Genomic DNA, 6963 nt, shown 5'->3' with positions numbered 1-6963 from the left:
GTGTTATTTCCCCATTTTCTATTTCATTGGTTGACCATTGGGTTGCTGGGTTACATAACCCCTGTTTTGCTGTTTGGTTTGGTTTTGCTCCAGTTTTCTTTGTTTAGTTAGTATTATTATTGTAATAAAATTAACAGTATATTTATTGTCTCTTTAGTTCTCGAACCTGTGTCCTTATTATTTCTGTAATATCATAGTTTAATTTTCTTTGTTCTATATTTCCTGGGGTGTAATTCCCCAGGTGGCGTTGTCGGCCCCTCTTTAGTTATTTCCCCCCTCCCCCCGTTCATGTTGACTTTTACACTGAGCCCCGCCACAATCTGTTCAGAAATATCTCCGTAAAGACGGACTCATCGCGAAAACGCATTGAGCTGTAGAAACGCTGTAGCAAAATATTCAAGGCGCTGGCTATCCACAAAAAAAACTGGAGCGCATCCAGCCAGCGCGCATTCAGTCTGAAAGTGAAATTAACTGAATGAATAAAGGAACTGAAAGAATCAAAGGATTTAATTCATTTCCTTTTTCTGAGTACATCATTTACTACATTACATATTAACATTATTTTGAATACTTTCAGGATGGACTGACTGTACTTTAAAATTTATTATAGATGAAAGACTTCTGATTCAATTATATACATGTCATTCAATATATACAATGTTTTCAGTATACAGAATTACAGCTCCGTAAAAAATGAAGGGACCACTCCAAATGTTCAGTGTCTCTCGTATTTATATATTATGTTTAATATTTATAGGTATATGTTTGAGTAGAAACACTATTCAACAGGGATGTCGCCTTTTAAATCAAGTGGTCCCTGGAAGTTGGTCATCACACAGCAGACGGTCCACAGCTGGTTGACTGTCCCAGACAAGGTGAGAGGACAGTGCGTTCCCAGATGCGGTATTCCTTGACTCTGCGTATTGCTCTTTCCACGAGGATTCGAAGTCGGGCGATTGCTTGTGTTTTCAGAGCTTCCTCTTCGGTGAACTGCGCAGTGGTTATAAGTTAATTAGTATTATTATTGTGAGTGCTTCAGTACATCTTAAACATTTGTCTACATATCTTAATGGTCACATTTGGGTCACAGTTTTAATTTGAAATGTTCATTCCTTTCATGCCTACCTGTCATCTTGAAGGGTGGTATAATCAGTGTTGCCCCACGGTCAGCTAGTGGCTCCTCGATGGTGAAACCCTTGTCTGCCATGCAGCCATCTCCTGGCTCCAGTAAATCCAGCAGTCCACTTCGTTCAGTCAGCTCTCGGTCAGAGATGGAGCCGGTGAAGAGACTTGACACAAAAGTCACAGCACTACAAGGGGCAATCCCAATCAAGGCCTTAATAGTACAGCGGATAACCATGAAAATTGTACCATAGTTTGTACCAATTGTACCAACTTCTACCATAGTTAGGTTATACCATGAGGTTCATTTTCAGATTCGGAGGGAAGTCAGATTTGACCTCTGAGGCCCGGTAGAGGTCAAATCCAAAATGGCCGCCAATAATATTCAAAAGTGCCTCACGTTGGAACCAAACACAGTAGAAAAACACTTAAGGTGTAATTTCCCACTAACTTTTGGGTGCCCATTCTGTATCTGATACATTTGAAACCACCAGAATTCAAGAAAATGCATTTAAATCAATATGGAGGTCAAATCATGCAGACATAGGGAGGTGAACGGTGCAAAATGGTTGTTTATTTCCAAAATAACAACGGTAATTGTGATGCCAATAATGATGATGCCAATAATAATGCCAATAATAGTATTTATTTATTATTATAATTAACTGATTTATTATTTAACTTTTAAATAATTCATTTTTTTTTATCTTAACAGTCTCCAGAACAAAAACAGAGATCTGTACATTTAAGTGCAGCTTTGAGACAGGAGCACCGTCCAGTGCACCCTTTCTGGCAGTTACAGCGGATCAGCTCATGGCAAGACTTTGCTGCTTCAGGGAGAGTGGTCCAGAGTGGCTGCCAACCAGTGGTTTCCTTTGTCCAGCCCCAGTCAGATGCCTCTGGCATCTCTGGACTGGACTTCTGGGAGAAAAGCTGTTTCCTGGCATCATTCACTTCCATGCTCTCGCTGGTTCGGTCATACATGAGCACCACAAATCGTTCCAGCAGTAACATGGACTCTACACTGACCTCACTTGGCATGCATAGGAGTTCCTGGAAAGCATCACTGACCTCTGGGAAAGACTTCCATGTCTCCCAGGCAGTCTTCTTTCCACGGCCAGCAAATGCAGACACAGTGTCACATCCAGTGAAAGCATGAAAGACAGGGAGAGTCAGGCACTTGATAGGAGTCATTGTGGCAACCATTTCGTGAATAGCGATAAACCGGAAACTTGACCCAACACCAAAGGAAATCCATAGTTCATCAGGAGCTATTTTGCTAAAAGAAGCCACTGCCAACACCACCACATCCGTATCAATGGTACGTATGGTCACCTTCTTACAACCTTTCTGCACAGCATCTGCCACATGCAGAAGTAGCCGAGTGTCAGCCTCTTCTTGCGAACATGGGGCAAGGCGGGCCACACATAAGTCAGCAGGAGAGCAGAGGACTCCAGTTCCATCTGTTGCATACAGTTCCTTGCCCTGTGCTACAGGCAGATTAATGGATTCCCGGGCCAGGAAGGAAAACAACTCTGTTTTGTTTTCATCACACCTGGTCCTGCCACCATCCAGCGTCTGAATGCTCCTGGATTTCCAGTCAGTCCGATAGCCCCACCAGAACCTTTGACCATGGCATTGTTCTGTTCATGGCACTGGTCAAGTGCCATGGCAGAGAACTGGTTGCTGGTTTTGTGCACCACGAAATGTCCGGACATGAATTCTGCTAGGACTGCTGGGTGTCTGTCTGCAAGAGTCATCATATCACGGATGTGTACAGAAAGCCATCTGCTGTAGTGTGTGTGATCTAGGGCGAACATCCAGGGCATGATCTGTGTCAGGGATTCAACGTACAGCTGGAAGTTGCCTTCACGAATGGACCAGATGTACCGCAGAACGAGAAGCTGCAATGACAGGGTCTTATGCCAGTAGTCAAAGTGAACACTGGCCTTTGCTTGCTGAATGCACCACCACTCATGCGCTAAATGTACAATAAAACACGATAGAAACTGTATTTCGCTACGATGCTTGATTCAACCACTCTATTTCATTCTAGACAAATCACGAAGTGGGCTCGATGTTCAAAATACCGGAAAAAAAGAATAGCTCACAGCAACATATTGAAAAAAAGAACTATGAACTAGTTCCTTTTTTGGAACTGTGAACTTAGTTCAAATCTTTGAATTATGAACGTTGAACTGAACTAGTTCATTTTAAAATTTGTGAACTGAACTTTGAACTAGTTCACGTAGAAAGTGAACTATCCCAACACTGCATAACAGCATTATCTATCAAAACCATCAGTCACAGTAATTCTCTTTCAGTACTATGATTATTACAATGAAACTTTATAGAACATAATAATTAAGTAATAATTAAAGACACAGCCTTATATTAACATGCTAGCTACAAATGTGTTCAAGCCTGGTTGACCGGCTATTTGTGGCAACCATGTAGGCTGGTCTGTTATAAACATTACCTATTTCAGCCATAACAAATTTCACATTACCAAGCTGACATCTACAATATACTCTGTTCAATATCTACAATATACTCTGTTCATATCTACAATATACTCTGTTCAATCATTAAACTAGCTTCAGCTCACATAAATGTTGCAGACTATCTTCTAGTTAAGCTAGGATAATTATTTTGATCAATGTCCATGATTTTTACCTCAAAAGCTAGCTAGATAGCTAACTACCAAGAAAAAACCCTTCCTGGCTATGGTTAAATTCATTTGCAATATGAATAATATTATGTAATTTATAATGTAATAATATTGTTTGTTCATAGTCAATCTTTTTACCTGTTAGAATATGTCGGTTGAAGTGCTCTCTAGTACTGTGGCCTTCCATGTTGCCTAGCAACAACGCTCTAAAGCAGGGGTTTTTCAACCAGTGGTAGGCGGTGGTATTGCAGGTGGTCTGTGAAAATGGTCTAGGGGGTCACCTGTGGATAATTCTGTGCTGTGAAGGAATTAAATTAGCCACACATCTCATGAAATAACAACTAATAACTGAATAATACAGAGACAAAAAAGAAATTAATTGGGGTACATAGAAAATGAAAATGAATTTTTTACATTGACCTTTACATAAATGCATTTTCTTGAATTCTGGTGGTTTCAAATGTATCAGATACAGAATGGGCACCCAAAAGTTAGTGGGAAATGACACCTTAAGTGTTTTTCTACTGTGTTTGGTTCCAACGTGAGGCACTTTTGAATATTAATGGCGGCCATTTTTGATTTGACCTCTACCGGGCCTCAGAGGTCAAATCTGACTTCCCTCCAAAATCTGAAAATGAACCTAATGGTATAACCTAACTATGGTAGAAGTTTCATGTTTCTTTCAAAAAGTGCACAATTCCCCTTGATTTGAGGGCTTAACCGCTGTACTATAAAGGTACGGCCACACCAAACGCGTTACCTGCGTACCACGCGTATAAAATCGGCAATTTTTCCATAGGGAAGCATTGGTTTACGCGCGTATGAGGTGCGTACACGCGTATCATGCGTACCAAGCAACATTTTACTCGCTGTAGGGGCGTATAAGGCGCGTACATGTACGCGCGTACATGTACGCGAGGAGTTCAAAAAATTGAACTTTTTACGCTCATACGCGCCGCAATAGCCAATCAGCGTTGAGCTTGACCCGACGTCACTGGCAGAGAGTAGTGAGCTTGGACAGAAGCATACGGCCGACATCTTTCTTTATTCTGTGTGGAAATAGTAACATAGTTACGCCATTAAATGCTTTTATGGAAACATTTTTAGCGAGAAATGTGCATTTTACTTTCATAATGTTCGCTCGGTGAATGTGAAGGATGTTTGGTTTGATAGTTATGACGAAGAGGGAACGCTCCGTTCACTTGCATGGACAGAGTCTCTGGTTACTAAGCAACCTCAACGTCTTGGCGGACTATATATCTGCTGATCAACACTACGAATGCTGGAAACACACCAGACACACCATGTGAAGTTATTTAACCCGATTATTGTTATTTATATCCGAGATTATTTAATCTAACCCGATCTAAACTCTATCACCCAAACACGGCGGCGTTTGGGTTTCCTACCTCGGACTCCAGCGCAGCCATGTCCATGGCAGCCACGGCCGGCAACTTTCTTTATTCTGGGTGGAAATAGTAACATAGTTACGCCATTAAATGCGTTTATGGAAACATTTCTAGCGAGAAATGTGCATTTTACTCTCATAATGTTCGCTCGGTGAATGTGAAGGATGTTTGGTTTGATAGTTATGACGAAGAGTGAACGCTCCGTTCACTTGCATGGACAGAGTCTCTGATTGCTAAGCAACCTCAACGTCTTGGCGGACTATTTCTCTGCTGATCAACACTATGAATGCTGGAAACACACCAGACACACCATGTGAAGTTATTTAACCCGATTATTGTTATTTATATCCGAGATTATTTAATCTAACCCGATCCAAGCTCTATCATCCACCCAAACACGGCGGCGTTTGGGTTTCCTTCCTCGGACTCCTAAATCCAGCACAGCCACAGGCTGGGGGGGGGGGGGGAGTTTTGGGCGGTCTCATCTACGCGCGTATGCGTACGCGCGTATCTGACCATTTTTGACACAAAATGGTCAAGCAACATTTTAGCTGCATTACGCACGTACATGGTACGCGAGGTACGCGCTTGGTGTGTTCGCACCTTAAGGGTTGTCTTGTTCTTGTAAGATGAGAAAACCTTAGATTGGAGGGTGAGGGATGATGGATTCTGTCATCGCACCTCGGTGCAGTTGATGATTACCCGAACATCTGGACTATACTGCACAAATTTGCTTGGCATGGTGTTCTTGACTTGCTGTTTACTCATCCAGATGGGGAGGGAGCCAAGGAGCAGGTAAAGGTAGTTGGTCCACGTTATAACAACACGGGAGACAGTGGACACACTGACCTGAAACATGTCAGCCAGCACCTTCTCTTGCAACCCAGCAGCAGAAGAGAAAAAACTCATCAACCAGTTGCAGTCTAGGCGTTGGACTTGGAGAAATGGGTTCAAATGTTTTTTTCTTTTCTGAGTTTTCGACCAATAAACCAACATGGAGGCAGATGGTTGAATAGCCTCCCAGAAGTCACAAAAAACATCTCTTGATGTGAATCTGGTGTAAAAAAGGATGTCCTTGTCTGAGACACAAAATCTGTGAAAAGGCACTTGACCCACTTTCAGCTGTGACAGCTCTCGTCAGCTCCTCGACTGTTTCTTCCAATTGCTGTATGCATGCAGCAGCAGCATCCAGTGCACCTGCATTAGATGAGAATTTTTTTTTAAACATCTGACCCCAGATTTTGGCTGTGACTTGCATATTGGAAGTAGTTATTGGAAGTAGTATGGACCTCTAAAGAAATTGCTTTTTATAGCTCAATATCGCTTTTAAAATTTGCTTTTTATAGCTCAATATTCACCTTTACATAATTAAGTACGATATAAAATGCAATATTTGTACTTGTGATGAAGCTTTTCACATTGTGGTATTGGTCAAATGCTGGGACATCAATAAGACTAAACATTTTGTGCCCGAGTGCTGAAAATTTGACCTACCTTCTCATTATAACCTACTAAGAGCCCATTCTGTGATTAAACCATAGGTACCACATCCTGTCAGGTAGGTGGTTTAAGAACAGTATGGGATACTAGTAGGCCAATATTTCAGAACACTAACAAACACACTGACAAACCTGGTTTAGGAGCAGAACCGAAATCAGAATCAGCAGAACCGAGTTCTGTCATCACCACCGAAGCTGCAATCTCCTCCGTCGGCTCTTCTTCACACGGCAGCGGTTGCTCCAGAGGAAGGGGAACCAAAGT

General features: G+C 41.9%; 1 long non-coding RNA gene across 1 annotated transcript; it reads right to left on the bottom strand.

Annotated features, from left to right (window-relative positions):
- Positions 1–709: 709 nt before the first annotated feature.
- LOC132452558 (uncharacterized) lies at positions 710–1333 on the bottom strand. Its single transcript, XR_009524401.1, has 2 exons — positions 1126–1333; positions 710–990 (listed from the first exon to the last, which is right to left on the bottom strand). It is a non-coding gene; the product is annotated as an uncharacterized LOC132452558 (long non-coding RNA).
- Positions 1334–6963: the final 5630 nt, after the last annotated feature.

The sequence above is a fragment of the Gadus macrocephalus genome, chromosome 23 (genome assembly GCF_031168955.1).
Source record: "Gadus macrocephalus chromosome 23, ASM3116895v1".
NCBI lineage: Eukaryota > Metazoa > Chordata > Actinopteri > Gadiformes > Gadidae > Gadus > Gadus macrocephalus.
Note: the sequence above shows the minus strand (reverse complement) of the source record. Positions and strands in the feature narration are given on the sequence as shown.